Source organism: Phaethon aethereus, assembly GCF_964289735.1.
Source record: "Phaethon aethereus genome assembly, contig: HAP1_SCAFFOLD_293, whole genome shotgun sequence".
Lineage (NCBI taxonomy): Eukaryota > Metazoa > Chordata > Aves > Phaethontiformes > Phaethontidae > Phaethon > Phaethon aethereus.
Window position 1 is genome coordinate 94,111 of NW_028114115.1, and position 18,822 is coordinate 112,932.

Genomic DNA, 18,822 nt, shown 5'->3' on the forward strand with positions numbered 1-18,822 from the left:
TGGGAAAAGAACTCGGCAGACAGTCTGAATTTGGTGTAAGAAGTGATGTTTCCTGGGAACTTGTCATAGAATAAAAGACTGGTAAATGCAACCTCGCAATGATTTCCAGTGAAACAGGATTTACTTACCCTACAGTTTGCAGAAATTAATGGAAAAGACCAGGACAAGAAGTCTGTCACCTACATAGGTAGATTCAAGGGACACTGGATCAGTGATAAGTTGCTTATTGGAGAGTTTATCTGTAGCTTGCTTGTTGAGTTTCCTGAATGAAAGATACCAGACAAATGGAGGTTTCATACTAAATACCTAATCTTTTTCAAATGCCTAAAGGGAGGCCTGAATGGCTGGTAGAGCTCATGACACTTAAGTAATCGTTTTGCAAAAGCTGTAACAAGCTTTTTTTTCTTTTGATGGTAGTTGAAATGCTGACATTAATATTGACTGTTCCCTGTAAAGGTCGTAAGAGGGAGCTGTGAATTTAAAGGAGAGAGTGTCTGTGATGGAGGAGGAAGCTATTGAGTGTCTGGCTAGCTACATACATGTTTCTGGCATTGTGTTTCTAAATGCAGCTGTAACAAGTGTAAATTAAACCAGTAATTACTCTGTAGTTTAAAGTTGTCATTTCTCTTGCTTGAGGCAAGCAGTTCACCCTTATAATTTGCGCAAATACATTGAAGATTTGTACTCTGGGAATTAGGGTGGTAAATCACTGAAGTATTTTGTGGATGTCTTTGGGAAAATCATTTATTAAAATATGCCGCATTTCTTGCTTTTAAATATTACGCTTGAAAAAAAAGGATCCCTAAAAGAAATCATAGGGAAGAAGTAGATTTGCTTTTGGTGCTGGTATAATCACTTTGACATAATTTTTTGTCACATGTGTTGATCTGTCACATGAATTCCTCCTGAAGTCATAACATGTTGTTCTGTGTTCTTTTTAACATCACTTACAGAAGTTTTATAAAGCAAACTCTTCTCTAAATTATGTTGTTTATAGCTGCCTTGTCTTGTATGGTGTGTATGCAAACACAAAGGAATACCCTTAGAAGTAGCAGAAATGTTCTTTCAGTGATGCATATATTTCTGTTTGCTACTTGCTCAGCTTGGGTTCAGCTGTGTAAGTGTTGTAGCGCAAAAAGGTGTGGATGCTAGCAACGTGCTCTCCTCACTAACATTGGTTGGACTCAACTACGTACAGAGTTGTTACGTCTTATGGTACAACTTCATGTCATCATTGTGATTTGATATTTCAAATAAATGTCATGGTAGCCAAGGCAAACTTGACAGCTAATCAATGTAACGTCCAGTAGACTGCTCCACCTGGAATAATATGCTGGCGTTCGAAGTATTCAAGTGGGCAGTAACTTGCATACAGAACAGAAATAATAATTGAGACGTACTGCCTGAAGCTAATAGGTGACCACCCGAGGGCGTAGGGAGTCTTTAACACCGCAGTTGTTTGGCTGCAATGCACTGGCCTTCAAGTCGAGCTAAGACTTTGGTAGTGGTTTCTGTAGCACTTCAGTAGCTCCAGAGGGAGTCATAACAGAGCAAGTTGGCCACATGCTACGTGACTGCATCAGTAGCTTGTGTACGTGTTGGAGGTCTGGCTCTTAAAGCTGATGGCAAATAAGAAAATTCCTGGTTTAACCTCTTTTGCGGTATGTGCCGAGATAAAACTTTTCTTCTGTTATCCTGAAAGTAGGTCTTACATTCTGCATAAAGTTAAACATGAAAAGCTCCTCTTTGTGTAGTCACAGAAAAATGAGTTGTCACTGATTCAGTAACACCTTTCGTATCTCCCCTTCCCATGTTTAAATGGAACAGTCAGTTCTCAATATAGATTTATCTTTTGCAGGAAGAATCCCATTCACTTTCAGCAGTTCAGTCACCCTAACGATGATGACTATCATGAAACGGAGATAGTAACTCTCGACTGAGAGAAGGGGTTAAGGGAATCTTAGCAGTTAATTAGTAGATAAAGTTTGAAATCTTGTTAGCTATTGCGTAAAGTAACTGGAACAAGAGATCTGTAGTTCCTTACAAAGACAGTTCCTGATAAACTGTCAGGAGTGAGAAGACTTGTGGCTCCTCACAAGGACGGTCCCCGATAAGAACCAGGAGAGTGCCTCAAGAACCGGCTGAAACTGACCTTGTGGTTTGGACGAAAACCAAAGAACAACTGAGTCTGTGTAAGAGCAAGGGGTTACTAGCGGTGATGAAGAGGAGCCACCGGCCTTCATCCTCACGACCCTCAGCGACCACCACCAGAAGGCACTGCGCAAGCGCAGATGGGAGGAGTTCATGGAAATAACATCTTGGAACTCATGTCTATACGAAGCGGGGACAGATCATGCATATGTATAGGCATATTGCGAAACTTTATGTGTATGCAACACTTTGCTGTATATATTTGAAGTAAGTGCCGCGTTGGGGTGCGCAGGGTTTTTGGTGGGACTACCCCCCCGTGCTGCCCAGTGCTGAATAAACATACCTCCTTTACAGTCTTGCAGATTCTGGAGTCTGTTTTCGGCACATCAGGACAACAATGATGATCGGCCCGAATGTCCGTATGGAACGGCGTGTTAGAGGTAAGAAGCACTGTACAAAATGGCTTTTCTTCTTTTACAGGTTAAGAATGTTCTCCCACGGAATTGCAAAATGACATTAGGATAATGAGTAATTCTAGATGTTAAATCTTGACTGCAGCCTTCTGAAATTTACTGTGGGCAGACTGCTACTGTAACCAAGGTGGCAGGGAATTAAAATAAAATAGGGTTAGAAAATAGGTTTGTGAATTTGTAGCAAGTTGTAACTATAAGAACATTATGCACCAGCAATGCTGCTCGAGAACCCACCTAACCCTTCCCATCTTGATTTAATTATCAAGGAGTTAAGTGTAACATTGTGATCATGGTATTATGTTTTGTTCTAATAACAAGTAGCTAGAAAGAAGGAACACCTTGGCCAGTTCTGCGGTCCGGTGGATAAGTAATTATTCATTCTATAGCCTTGTCTTAAAACAAAGGACTGTGGGGTGAATGATTGCATATTGGACCGACAGCCCGTGAAGGTCTATTTAGTGTTGCCAAGCTTAAGTGAACTTTGTAGGAAAGGTAATTCCGGCAGGGGGAGGTTGCGACCACCGACTCAGAGACCACCCACTCAAGAAACCCTCCGACTCAAAAGATTAAGGAAGTAAAATCTCAAGAAATCATAGTGAGCATGCGTGGTCATTTACATGTGAGGCGAGGAATACTTAACCAATCATTGTATGGACACTTGATGAATATGTATTAATCTTGCCTATAAATGTTTGATTTTTGAACTGATCGAGCGAACACGATTTAGGAGGAGCTATCCCCCGTGTTCCCGGCACCGTGAATAAAGAATGCCTGCCTTTTAACACTACATTGGTGTTACGAGGTTTATTCCCGATTTCGGTGACACTACCACTAAAGCACTAAAGTCTGTGCAAAATATTTGTTAGTGGTTTCAGCTGGCAAACATGGAAACTTGACTTTTGGAAACTATTCAATGACCTAGAAATCAACGCCTTTTCACTTGTCAACATGCAGTAAACTGTTCTTCTTTTATACATGTGTATATGTTTATGTTTATGTTTATGTATGTGTATACACACATGTACACACATACACAAAAATTTATTATTACATGTCGTTCCCGTTATGTAACTCTTAGTTTAAATTTAGAGAAAGTATTTGTTGAGATTTTGTACAAAAACTCTATTTTAATCAGTATTTGATTTGTTAAAAAGCGTAATTTAAGTAACAGCAATAAAATCCAGTTTATGGCTGACTGGTACAGCTTCTTTTTAAAAACTGTTGTTTTTCTTCAAAAAATTGTTTTATTCCATTTTGTTTCTCAATGTCTGGGTTTTACACTTTTATTTAGCAGAGTTTAATGACCGCTTTGTAACTGACACAACGGACAAAGGATGTACTTTGAGGCAATAGCACTTCTGTGTGGGCATATGGAAACTTAACAGCTGCTGTATTAAAGGTTGTGCCTGAGCAGAAACATTTTCTCCCCTCTCTCCAAGAAAGTGTGGTGATCCTGAAGAGCGTGTTCTCTATGGACTGCAACAAAATGAGGGCAGCTTTTAAGAAAAAGCCATGTTATATTTAGCTAATGCATAAAAATTTTCTCTTCTGAGAAACATCTATGAGAGAAATTTCTCATCTCGGGATGAGAAATCCGGGTTTATCCTGGTCACGAAATTGCCAGTGTACTTTTCAGGAGTACAGTGGATACTTTATGCAACACTGTCTCTTCTTCCAGATGAGACAACCTCTCTGCTGTATTAGTTGATCATTTCTTAGTCTGTGTTTCATTCTTTGGAGTTAGAGGAAAGGACACACCCATGAAGCAATGATAATTCTTTCAACAAAGCAACAAATGTAATTTGAAGGGTTTTTGTGTTTTGGGGTTTTTTTTAATTGTCTTTATCTGTTGGCTCCTACTTGAAGGGAGCACAATTGAATGGTCTAGAGGCTACGCCTTGAGTCAGGATCAAATGGCCTGATGCTGACAATAGTCGCAGAACACTGAAATAGGCAATTCTTTTTGTTTCAGTACAGTGTATTTAATAGGAAGCTGTACTTCCTTTTTCATTCAGATAACTGTCACTTCTAATGCACACGTAATGTACTTTGGCAGTAACTATGGAACTGTAAATCAACTTGAAGTGTGTAAATTTGTCACAAGTTATTTGACATAAAATTAAGATTTTTCTGATGCAGACTAACTGTTACTCTGTTCTTTGAAGAATAAGAAAACATAAATAAGCAACTGATTTTACAAGGCAGCCTTCACAGCAAGGGTATCTTGTAAAATATACAGGCAATTCTGCTGTTGCAGAAATGAATCTCCAGTTTCAAGTAATGTCACATGGTATGTCATTCTTAAATAGTGGGCTTTAATTGTTGCTTATTTTCAGAAGCAAAAATTAGGACAACTGAACAGGTTTTCTGCCAAAGTTAGAATTTTTAAAAATTTTCTTCAGAAAAATAAATGGAGTTGAAACTATTTTAACATGCAGCCCTGCGAAAAGCCTCTGATATGCTAACATGACAGATTAGCACAACGTAAGTTGGACCAAGTTAAAACAATAGAGCAGCATTGGATAACTGTTTGGGAGGGGATAAATCTGTGTGTTAATGGCCTGGATCACAGCCTGAATGAGGGGAACGTTTATTGTTGTATTGATTTTATTGTATTGATCCAAGAGTGTGTTGACTTTAAATTTTCTTTTGATGCTATTTTTTTATGGAAGACATACAAACTTGTAAACTGAGTTTGATGGATTGCAGCAGCATACTGCAGAAGTGAGTAATCTTGCTGAAGAATCCTTCTGTGGCCTCTCCCCGTGATCCTGAGAGACAAGCAGTTCTTTCCAAATTCTTTGATTTTACCAAACTATTTAATTTGTAGCCCTACGTTGCAGAATGTGGAAGCTACGCCTGGATGCCCAAGACCTGGGATGCACTGTGCACGCATTGTACTTAATGCACCAGAAGTTATGTTCTGGTTTCATTTTTAGTGAGAGTAAATAATTGGATCAATTCTTGTTATATGCTGGATAAATGCGTCTCATGCTACAACTTTGGAAACTATCTCATCTCTTGGTTTTGATCAACCATCTTTTTCTTTTTTTATTTGATGCTGAAACAAGAGGTACTCTTATGTAACCTGATTTTTTTTTTCTACCCTCCATTCTATACGCTGAGACACTGCAGTAAAGCACTCGTCACAGAATTTTCTTTTAAAAAGAAACTAAAATTATCCATAAAACACCAAAGAGCTCTGGGGCTTGTTAAGTGTGGAACAAGATGGCGAATCAAGCTTTTACTGTTTTCTTTTTCGCAGGAAGAATCCACAGCACAAGCCAGAATACAGGCACAGTGTACCTCCAGGTAAGCCAAGTTCTTCAGTATAGCTCAAAGTGGGGGAGGAACCGCCAAACCCAGTAATAGATACCAAAATTTTGGAATAAAGTGCTTTCATGTACTGTACGTGAATAACGCTGCATTTGCAGCTTACTCTGTGTTGCCCTGCACCCTCGCTCTTCTCAGGCATGAGGTTTTGCCCTTGTCCGTTGTAAGGAAGGTTGCTTGGCCGCTGCAAACCTGCACTCACTTTTTCAAATGTTTTTCAGCTGCAGGGAGATGGGCTGGGTCAGACACAACTGACACAGTTTGGATGCCTTGTGTCTTGTGAATTGACAGAAATGCTGTGTGGCAAGTGGCTATTTTCATGAGTTTCATAGCTTTTGTTGAAAATGAAACATGGAATATTGTGATATTACCTGACGTCTGTATTCTACTTCCTGCATTCAGAGCTGGAGTATTACAATGAAAACAGGGAATATATTTAGGTGTTACTGAAGTATTTATCCACATTTCAAATAGCTGCTGCAGTAAATTATTTCTATAGGTTTTCTTCCATCCCCATCGAAAAAAGTGTACGCAGAGCTGTACAGATGTACAGAAATCTTAAGATTTCATACTTACTTTTTATTCTTATTTTTCTTTTGATAGGAAATCCTCAGGTAACATACAGCTTTAAAGTCTTGTGATGCTTTAAAATAAACATTGCAAGCATGACTGTCATCTTTTTTATTTTATTTTAAATTTTTTTGACCAGTCATTTTCTTACTGAGAGAACAAATTTTTGCATGTGTGTTCTCTTGAGGCATAGAGGGAATAGAATTAAAACTGAATCTGAGTTTCTATTCTAACATTTTCTAGTCTTTTATATTCCAGTAAACAGATTTGTTGAAAAACACAGGGGCGTGCACTGTTTATATTTTGTCTGCTCTTAAAGAATTCAAAGAGATACTTTGCATTTTTTGTGCCTTCTCTGATGCAAGTCCAATGACTTGGAGATTTTTTTCCACTTGAAATCCCAATGCAATAAATAATACTTCAGAGGAGAACAGTTATGGAAATGTAATGATAAATGTATTTTACTTTAAAGAATCAGGATTATGACATTATTAAGGAGAAACTGCATGTATGGAAACAATGGTGTAAAATATTTAAATGCTTTGAAATACTCCAATTTTCTGCTTTAAAAAAAATCCCCCCAAACAACCAGTATTGATGATATTTGTCTACAGATGGCATGGTTCACAACTGTAAGAACAGTTCATCTGGGTAATCTCTCAGGAATCATTCAGTACAAAAAAGGGGGGGGGGGTTGGGCAACGGGGTAGTTTTTATACTTGTAAATACAGCGCAACCATTGCAGCATTTATTTTAATAGGTCAGTCTTCTATTGTAGCAACATCTATGAATAACCCTTATGCTAGGTTACTGTACTCTGTGCTGACTAGTAACTTTCCTTTCTTTAGTAACTGAAAGAGGAACCCGACAATGAACTTCAAAAAATGGTGAGTATATTCTGTTACGAATGGGCACATCAGCATAGGAGGCAACCGATCTCCTTTGGGTTTTGGGGGGTATTTGATAGTGCTGGAGAGGCTTGATAATACTTACCCGAGGAGAAAGCAGTCGTCATTTTGGTAAAACCCTGCTTGCTTTTTTACAAGGAATAGTGCTGAAATTGAATTTGTGCCACGCTTCCTGGATGAGCCTACCTGTACTGCCCTGGAAGCAGACAAGAAAACAAACGTTTTAAGGAGACACGCATGTGGCTCAATTGATTCTTCCTTCCTTACACAGGGGTCATAATAGGATGAAAGGAATCCAGTATTTCATCCACAACTAGTTAAGGTTGCCCTGTAAAGATTGATTGCTCTTGAAACAGAGAGAGATTCCTTCTGCATTGCATTGACCTTGAAATAACTTTCAAGTGATATCTGTGCATGTGTTCATGAGCTTTTTTTATACTTACTATGAGGTATCGCTGTTTCAGGTAAGTTGCTGGCTTGGTAGGACACTGAAGTGTAGAAGAAGGTTAATGCCTTTGAGTTGGGGGCAGCTTTCACTGTAAACTACGTATATGTCCTTCTCACTTCAGTTTCTAGTCGTCGGTGAGGGTTATGTAGTAGCACAGGCAAGCTGTAGTCTCTCTTGATAATGCAAATTGTAATATTGTGTATACCTCCTCCATTTACCAGTGGCGCACCTAGCTGGCTTTGCTGCCACCGACAATGTTCACTCCAGGTGTAGATATCCTTTAAGTCTGTTTCCAGGTTTCTTTTGTGTCTCAGCTTCTGCATGTGAAGCTTCCTGTTCTTTCTGAAAGAATTTAAAAGGGAGCTTTAAAGAGCAGTCTGAAAGTCTAATGATACACAGTCTTCATTTTCACTGGCCTGAACACGGCACGAGGATGTGGAGCTGCTGCATCTCAAGTGAAAGTGGAAACTGGCTTGTCTTCCTTGACGGTCAAGGTGTGGCTGGGCATTTCCTAAAACATTTTCCCCAAAACAGAGAGATCTGCTTTCTAGAGAAAAATAAATAAAAGTGCAAATAGGTGTAGTGTTTTGGCCTCCGTTTCTGTTATGGGTGGATGCAAGAGGTTGCTTTTGTATTTTCCACTGAGAAATTTCTTTCCCATCCCATTTGCTTCTCAGGTACGTGTGCACTTTTGCAATCACTGAATGCTTGATATTGTTGTATCAGTGCAGTAGCATATTCTGAAGCCCCATCTTGATCGCTGCTCCCTTGTAGAAATGTGTGTAACGGCATGCTGAGAATTGTTAGCAGCACTGTAAGAGCAGTGAGCGATTAAGATTTTATAATGAAGGAAGTTGGACTGTGTGCATTATCTAAAGGCTAAATCTAATCTTGAAGGCTTTAAACAGTAGCTGTGCCTTTCATAAGAACACCTTCCTTACCCAAATCCTGTGTGTACAGCTCATGGCAGGTGGTCAGCCAAGTGTGACTATGGAAGGAAAAGTGCTTCTGTTGTAAACGTGTAAAACTTTAACTCGGAAGTGAAATTCAATCTGTGAAATTCAGCTCTTTTACTAAGTAAGAACCAGGGAAGATTTGATATTCTGTGTGCAGGACAAAGAAGGGAGTTAATCAATTAAAGTGCTGTTCAGATTTGCTGATTTTTTTTTTTTTTCCCCCCTGATGTCTTCTTGATGGGCTTGCTTAGCTCTCTTGAGGGCAAAGCTTGTAAAAGGTTGGGCTCAGCAAGTTCACATCTGAGGCAGTTGTACCGAGCCGTGCAAAGTCACACACGCAGTCAGGGCTTCATCAACCTGTATTTTGTGCTGTTTGGCACAACTGCATTGTTAAGCACAGCAGGATTAATTTCTGTGCAAGTGTATTTAAACTCCACTAGCCAAGAAAAAGGTACCATCTACATGACATTTGACATGTTTAATTTTTAACATTTTTTTAGTCTAATTTCTACCAGAGAGATTGTAAATTTCCTGTAAAGAATGTGGTCTATCTTCTGAGAAACAATCTAAGGCTCATTACTGGGTGAATGGTTGTAAAGGAGGAAGCAGGAAAAAAAAGTGAGAGTTATGCTGTCATTAAATTGTCACTACTGAATGACCTCACTACATTTTTGCTCCTTAGATGAATGACCTGCTGTGGCTGTGGACTGTGCAGGATTCTCCTACACACTTCTTTGTAGGTTTCCTAGCAAGCTAATCAAGCTCACTTCCAAATTGAACTCTCTGAAAGAGGTGGTCAGCAAACTTTTTCTCCTCACATGAAGCAGATACCTTCAGAGAAAGTTTCAAGGGTTTCTTGATAAATATAGTACTAGGGAACAGGCAGAACTGTGCTTAATGAGCAGCGCTGGGGGCTGTGGGGCTGAATTAAACTGTAGCTGAAAGAAGTGGAATAGGAAGACGTGGAAGGAAGTGCATCGTTCACTGCTGAAATCTAAAAGCGTTGATTGAGGGAAAACATAGTATGCGCCTCCTGCATTTGTAGGAAAAAAAAAAATAGTCTGATGGAAGTAATCAGTATTTTGCCAGAATTCCTACTTCTGTTGCAAAATACCTCCCAGAGTGCTGTGAAGCTGAAGAAGAGCTTTTATTTGCTGAGCGGGTTTGGGCTTTATTATTCTTGTAAGCTGACAAGAGGGATTTTGTTCTTACTGTATTTAGCATCTTTGTTTTGACCTCTCCCATCCAAGACATAATTCATTCTGCAGGACCATAGTCTGGGATTCTTATAAGAAATTCTGATGGTAAACATGGACACGATTAAGTTCCTCTGAAGGCTGATAAACAATAAACTAGCAAGCATAATAGTGGATTACAACTCAAATTGGCAGTTGGCATTTTCTGGATTTTCTGCTGGGTGGTGCACAGTGGGTCCTTCCAAGAATACCAGTTGCCAGCCGTAGGATTTTTCTCAGTTATGTTATTGGCTGCGTCACACACGGCTGGCGTTCTAGGAGGTCATTCAGTGCCTCTGTAGCACAACTCACCTATAAAATTGTGTATCTTTGAGAAATTTGACTAATGCCGTAACATGCTTTTGAAAACCTTGGGTGAGAGTTGCTATAGAGTATAAAATGTTCATCAGACCATAAGATAATTCTGGAATAGTAATGTTCCCACTAGTAGAAAAACATAACTAATAGAGGATGTGATCTGACTAGATAAGATACCGATGTTCTCATTTGTTCACCACACGCGTAGCTTGAGTGCCTGGGGCTCTGACCCGAGACTGCAAGAGGTAGCTAAGAAATGCTTACGGTTAAGATAAACGTTGATGATTTGAACTGGGGTCTGTAGCTGAGGAAAAAAGCCCCCACGTTTATAGTTTCACATGAAAGATGATGATAAGAATTGCTCAACAGATAAATTATCTGTACAAGATCATTGACAGGCTATCTCTAGACGAGCTAAGAATGCAAAAATTGGAGGCTGGGAAGAAGAGGAATGAACATGGTTTTACTCAGAGGTATGACTTAAGGGCAGAGTAACATGACTGGGATATTAACAGACTGTGGCTAGTTAGGAATTGCGGACACGTGAGAAAAAGGGGAGACAATGTAGGCTTGTAGAGCAAGGGTTACGCACATCTGCCAAAATCAGGAAGCAGTGGAAATAAACTTGATGAAGGTTCACAGCTGCTGATAAATAAAAGAAGGCAGTGCTGCCCTGGCAGCAGCTTTGTGCAGACACTGACAAGTCAGATGGATAAGGCTTCTTCAAATACCAGAATTATCCTGCCTCTGGGACACTTAAACATGTGCCAACATATTCGAGCAATTAAAAGAATACTGCAAAACAAGCTGTGTAAAAAAGTTTAGGAACGTGCTGCCAACAGCATCTGTCTCTTGTAAATAGAGGTTTCTGAGTCTTTGATTTCTGCTGATACAAAGTATTGTGAAGTTACTACGAAGGCAGAAGGCAATTTCATCACAAAGTGTAAGTTGTGAACAGGATGGATGGACAGCAGATTAGAAGGCAGCGTGATAGAATAGACCGAACCGGGAAACAGGTAGGCTGCACCCAGCTCGGGAAGGTGGCATTCAGCATTTGTTGTCTCCTTAACCCGTGTTTGGAAAAGAAGCACAGACTGTTCTGCGTGGATCCCAGTTGAGAATGTGGGAGGTGAGTGAGGTAGCAGGTTCCCTTCTCTCTCCTGAAGCTCATGAAAGAAGTGAATGGAAGTTAAAAGCAGAGTCAGATTCCAGAGATTTATGAATATAAAATAGCCCTAAGTAAGTATGGATGAAGGCAGAAAATCTAAGGTCAAAATAGCTGCCTAGCAATAGCCAGAGGCTGAGTGGCAAGAGAGATGTATTGTTTAGACACAGACGTAGCAGGAAGATGACCAGGGAAATTGTGTGCGCCACTCCTTAAGGAAAGGAGAGTTATCAGAAGACATTATCTGATATTGTCATCTTCTGATACCAGAAGACATTATCAGAAGAGGCCTGATACTGTTTTCCAAGTGCTGGAAGAAAAGCCAGTAAGGAAAACTTTCTAAGTGATCAGACTGGTAAGTGCTGCGGTAGGTGTCAGAGAGAGATGGTACAGCTGTTCATGAGTCTTGAAAATCAAAATAGTAAGCATTGGGTAGAGTGCGTTAGTCGATTCTCTCTCTCCTCTTGAGGAGAGAGACTAACTAGATGGTCTCTGGAAGGTCTCTTTCTTTCTGTGTTTATGATTCATGAATATATGACATTTTTGTCCCTACAGGAAAAAGGGCTGTGGAGAAAGAAGGTGATGATGATGAACCAAATGAATATGACCTTAATGACAGCTTTATAGATGATGAGGAAGAGGAGTGTGAGCCTACTGATGAAGACTCTGACTGGGAACCAAGTTCAGAAGACAAGGATAATGAAGATGTTGAAACACTTTTGCAGGAAGCACATAGATTTGTTAAGACCAAAAAGTAGCTGCGCAGAACAACATTACAAATGTCTGATCTGACTTAAAACATGGATGTGCAAGGAGAGGAATTGTGAGGAATGAGTGATTTGTGTAAAGAAAATCTAGTGAATATATGCTTGAAGCATATGTCATTTATATTGAAATAAAGGAATGTATGTAGGGCATGACCATAAACAGGGGAGTGGTGTTAAATGGAAGAAACCATAATCTTTATGTAACTTCCTGATGTGTATAGCTTATGTAGCTTCTTGATATGTGTAGCTTATGTAGCTTCTTGATATGTGTATGTTAGTTCCTGATATACTAGTGCAAACCCGTGTTGTAGGTAACCGCAGAAATGTCAAGAAGATGTATAGCCAAATAAGGTAGCATTATATAAGTAGAATAACAAAGCGCATGCGCCAACAGAAAGGTCATGTAGAGTGCACTGACGAAGAGGAGCATCTTCCTCCCAACGACCACCGGACGACCACCTAGAAAAGGATGAAGCATGCGCAGACCGGGGAAGTGGTGACGCACTTAGAGGAGGAGTCATCTTCCGAGAAAAAGGCGGAGAAAGGTGAGAAAGGAAGCCTAGAAAAGTACAAAGGAGGGGATTGTAAGAAGTGAAGGTGTGCCCCGGCGCACCCAGCACTGTTTGCTTGCCTCTATTCCTTTAATAAATTGTAAACTTAAATTGGAATCCTGTTTGGGACTAAATCATTTATCACAGACTTGTTTGGAAAACTGGTTTTTCCTCATTGATGTAGGCACTACAGGAAGATTTTAATGGGGGCAGGGGGATTCAGCAATGCCTTTCTTGTCTATGTGTCTCCCTGTGTTTCACCACGCGCACGTTAAAAAATTTCTTCCACCCCTCTGATCATTTTTGTGGCCCTCCTCTGGACCCACTCCAGCATGTCCATGTCTTTTCTGTGCTGAGGGGCTCCAGAGCCGGACAGTACTCCAGGTAGGGTCTCACCAGAGCGGAGTTAGAGGGGCAGAATCACCTCCCTCGACCTGCTGGCCGCGCTGCTTTTGATGCAGCCCAGGATACAGTTGGCCTTCTGGCCTGTGAGCGCACATCGCCAGCTCATGTCCAGGTTTTCATCCCGCAGTACCCCCAAGTCCATCTCAGCACGGCTGCTCTCAATCCCTTCATCCCCCAGCCCGTACTGATACTGGTCTTTGAGCATTCCAGTGGAGGCTTAGACCTGTAAAAGAGGGATTTGGACCCTATAAATGAGAGTCTGGACCCTTAAAACAAGAGTTTGGAAGTTAAAAATGGGGCTTTGGGCCCTAAAGATAGGGCTGTGGAAATGAAATTGAGGCTTTTAACCCTCAAATTAGGATTTGTGCCCTCAGATGATGCTTTGGTAGCAAAACCTAAGGCTTTTCACCCTACAAGTGGGTCTTTGGAGGCTCAAAATGAGGCTTTGCACATTAAAGAAATGAGGCTATGTACCCTAAATGAGGAGTTGGGCCCTTAAAACGAGGCTTTGGGCCCTTAAAATGAGGCTTTGGGCCCTCCAAATGAGTATCTGGAGCCTCAGAATGACACTTTGGGCTCTCCAAATTGCAGACTGGATCCTAAAACTTAGACTTTAGTTCCTGAAAATGAGGCTTTGGTAGCTGAACGTGAGGCTTTGGAAGCTAAAAATAAGGGCTTGGGCCTGAAAATGAGCCAAAGGCCATATGGCTTTGGACTCTAAAACTCAGGCTTTGGAACGTCAAAATCAGACGTCAGGCCTTAAAAATGCTGCTCTGGGCCCTTAAAATCAGTCTTTGAAACTTCAAAGCGGAGCTTGGTACCTATAAAGTAGGCTTTGGCACTAAAAATGCATCTTTGGACTTTAAAAATTAGACCTTGCAAACTAAAATGGAGCCTTTGGACCATTAAAATGAAGCTGCTCTCTAGAAAGAGGCTTTCTGCAGCTTAAAATGAGGGTTTCGATCGAAAAATGAAACTGTGGGCCCTAAAAAAAGGCTATGGGTAATACCAGACAAGTTTGGACCCTAAAAATGAAGCTTTGGGCACTATAAATGAATCATTGAATACTAAAAGAGAGGTTGGACCATAAAAACGAGGGTTTGGAAACCCAGGATGTGGCTTGGACCCTAAAAATGACTAGCTGAATCCTAAAACTGAGCCTTTGGAGCCTGAAAATCACAGAATCACAGAATCATTAAGGTTGGAAAAGACCTTTAAGATCATCAAGTCCAACCATCCACCCAACACCACCATGCCCACTAAACCATGTCGCAAAGTGCCACGTCCACGTGTTTTTTCAATATTTCCAGTGATAGCGACTCCACTACTTCCCTGGGCAGCCCGTTCCAATGTTTCACCACTCTCTCAGTGAAGAATTTTTTCCTAATATCCACTCTATACCTCCCCTGGTGCAACTTGAGGCCATTTCCTCTCATTCTATCACTTGTTACTTGGGAGAAAAGACCAACACCCACCTCACCACAACCCCCTTTCTGGTAGTTGTGAAGAGCGACAAGGTCTCCCCTCAGCCTCCTCTTGTCCAGGCTAAAGAACCCGAGTTGCCTCAGCTGCTCTTCATAAGACTTGTGCTCTGGACCCTTCGCCAGCTTCGTTGTCCTTCCCTGGACACGCTCCAGCAATTCAGTTTCTTTCTCGTAGTGAGGGGCTTGATGCTCTCTCACTCCAAACACATAGAGAGACCCTCACCACATTGGTGTCATGTACATATCCACACTGAAAACTCACTGCTCTTCCAGGATACTACTGTATAACCGCGTGGTTATAAAAGTCTCTCCACTGCTCCGTGCACAGGCAGAGCCTGAATCCCAGGTTACATTTGATGGCCCCGTGTTATGCAGAAGGTGTTCACTTCTGCCCACCAGATCTGTGAAGCTCTCCATAGACCAAGCTTTCTCATGCTTGCTGTCATTTTCATGCCTCCCTTTGTGAATGGGCAGGTGGAATGTCAGCAGATTTTTAGGACAGGAATTGGGGATGAAACTCAACTGTCTGCAATTTGGATCTGCAGTATTGTCATCTCTGGAGCTCTGCACAGGTCTCTGGTCTTTCCATCTGTAGGAAAGGGACAGGAAAGAGCCAAAATATTTGAGGCCATGGAGTGGTGGCTCCGTCCTCATATACCAGCAGTTGGATGAGGGACCTGTGAGAACACACACGCTACCAAATCCAAAGACAAGGCTTGAACAATGCAGTTACTGCCAATATATATGACCTTGGACTGATAGGATGAGAGGAGACTGTTTGGTTAGCTCAGTGGCATATTTTCTAAGCTGTCAGTAAATAAATGTTTACCTGGAATTATAACCTTGAGTGGAGAGACAGACTGGCAGGAGTGCTCTAACAAGGATGATAAGAAGGAACCGCTTTGCTAGGGTTAGGGTTAGGGAAAAGGGTCCCTCTTCATGTCCCTATCTTCTGTCTTTCCCTCTCTGTCCCATTTCCTGTCCCATCCTTTCTAACTGTAACTCCCTATAATATGGAGCAACAGATGAACTCAGTGAAAGCTTGTTCCCTTTTCTTCACAGCGGAATATGAACCTAAGCAAGAGAAGCAGCAGTCTCTGAGGGAGGACACTAGGGTCAAGAGGGAGATGGTGTCCTGTTATCTGCACACATCCAATGTTGTGAGTACTTCTGACGCTCGCTGCTGCCTCTGTGCTGGGGTCATGCTTCGGGCTCTGCAGTGGCTCCAGCACAAACACTCCATCCTGGCTTCTAAACACCAATTTCAGTAGTTTCTAGAGCTAAAACGTCACCTAAAATGGAGTCCCTCTTGATGTGCGGAAACAAACTTCACAACTCAAAAGACTTATAAAGCAGATATGTTTATTACAGCGCTGGACGCATGGGGGATATCTCCTCCTAACATGCGTGCCCTGAAACAAAAGTTCATCCTTTATATACCTGAAAGACATGAATATGCACACATTTTCCAAGAAATCACCGCCTCCTTGCTTATCTATTACATTTACATAACGCTGGCGTTCCAAAACTCCACTACACATGCGTGGAGGTCTGGGGTGCTCGTCGGTGGTCTTTTGGGGAGTTAGTCCCCTACTCCTTTTTCCCTTTTATGGTCACAGGTCTCTTGAGGATAATTTCTTCTCCTTGGATGTTTGTCCTTTCTGTTGTCCAGCCAAGCGGTTCCTTCTTATCATCCTTGTTAGAGCACTCCTGCCAGTCTGTCTCTACGCTCAAGGTTAAGATATCTTCTCTGTTCTCTTTAATCTCTCAGTCCTTGCTCTTAACTCTTCTTGGTTTTAATTTTCATGAGGCCTGCTTTCCTCGTGATTAACTGTTTACACATAGCTGAAATGTTAGCTGAAATGTTAGAATTGATTAGTGACACATGCTAAAACCTTGTAATTGTTTTAGATCCTTGTTTCATTCCCCCCTTTTCTATTATCCTTGCGAATTCTTTCGCAATCCCTCATAACATACCATTATAATTTGTCCACTGATTAAAATACCTCCCTCTTGCGATTTCGTGTTTGATCTTATTCTTTTTCCACATAACATAATCATCCACACTCTCGAACATCGAATCATACAGCAAGTACATAAAACAAATAAGTAATTTGGTTAATTTGTTAATTTGTTCCAAACTTCTTCAAATCCCCAAGAGGTGTCATCTAAAGATATTCTTATCATGACCTACTCCGTAGTGGGGGTTATTAAATAGAGAGATGTTAACCAGAACTGGAAATCCTATTAGAGATAAGGTTTGGCTAGAATCTCCTAATATTATTATGTATTTCTGTACATTTTTTTCGCCTAACTGGGTGAGATCTTCCCCTTGGTATTGGGATTGGTACAGCCTCCCAAACAAAATTCCGAATGGACTTAAATTCTCTTTAGTTCTTGGTTTTACCCTGATTCGTAATAGAGCTAGTGGTAGCGCTTGGTACCAATGTAGATTCGCTTCTTGACTGATTTTATCTAGCTGTTGTTTAAGTAAATGGTTCATTTTCTCAACTTGTCCACTTGCCTGTGGCCGATATGAGGTCTGTAGTTGCCAGTTTGTTCCTAAAATTTTAGTAACTTGTTGCACTATTTGCACACAAAAATGAGTACCCTTATCTGAGGACATCACAGTTGGTACACCGAACCTAGGGATAATTTCATTTAAAAGTACTCGTGTCACTTCCCTGGCACTATTAGTTCTACAAGGGAAAGCTTCTGGCCAGCACGAAAAGGTATCTATTAATACTAACAAATACCGAACCCTCCCTTTTCTTGGGATTTCAGAAAAGTTTATTTGCCAATTTTGACCTGGAACTTTCCCTTTATCAATACTTCCATGTTTTACACGATTTTCTACCTTTGGATGATTCTTTAAGCATATTTCACATTTATTAACCATGGTTTTTACAGTTTAAAACAAATTCCTGGCTACTATTTGCTTCCTAAGGGAATTATACAAGGCTTCAGTTCCCCAATGAGTCTCGTCGTGTTCTGCTTTTACCAGTTTCCATAATATTCTACAGGGAACTATTATTCTGTTACCTTTTAATTTTGCCCAACCTGATGATTCAACTTCTGCTTCCAAATGTTTAATTAATCTAAGATCCTTGTCATCATAATCAACCAAGTCTGGTAGCAGCAAAACTTTTTCAGGAATCAAACTTAATACCTCACCTTGCTCTGCAGCTCTTTTTGCCTCATGATCTGCCTATTCAAAGGCAAATAAATTGCAGCTTTCAGGGGCCAAGGTGAGGCAAAAGAATGCCTCTTTCAGATCCAATACTGTGAACGATTCATGGGTTTCTTTTAAATTAGTCAATAAGGTGTATGGGTTTGCCACTACCAGGTGTAAATCTTCAGCTATCTTATTTATTGCCTGCGGGTCTTGTGCCAATCTGTAGGCCTTGCCATCAGGCTTTTTTTTTTTTTTTTTAACAGGTGATGGAGTGCGCCCCAGGCCCAGCTGGCTGGACAGGCCGTGAAGCGGCCTGGGGCTGTGGGACAGGCCTCAGGTGAGGTGCCGGGGCCGCTGCAGGGGGCAAGCAGGGCTGGGGGAGTCAGGATGCATGGTGCCCAGGGGGGTCTGCCTCCATCTCCTCCCCCTCCCCAGCCCTTGGGTCACCCCTGGGGCTGCTGCGGCCAGGCCTGGCTCCAGCTGACCAGGAGCCCGGGGCAGTTTGGAGCTCCTCCCTGCCACCCCCGGGCAGCCAGCGGGCAAGAGAGACCCCTGCGCCCGCCCAAAGGCCTCGCTCCTTACGGGCAACACAGCCACCGAGAAGGCGAGTGTGGGGAAATGACAGCTCCGCACATGCCCCTGGAACCAACATGGCCACCTGGCATGCCCCAGGACTACAGCTCCCGGCATGCCCTGGGAACCAACAGGGCTGCCTGGGTGTTCTGTGGCCCAGGACTACAGCTCCCGGCATGGCCTGGGGCGCCCCTTCCTGCTGTCTGACCCTGCAGGGACACCATCCCCTGGGCCAGGTGCAGCCCCCCTGCAAGCCCTGGGGCTCCCTGCCTGGGGCTGCCCCGGCCCCCGGCCCCGGCCCCCGGCCCCG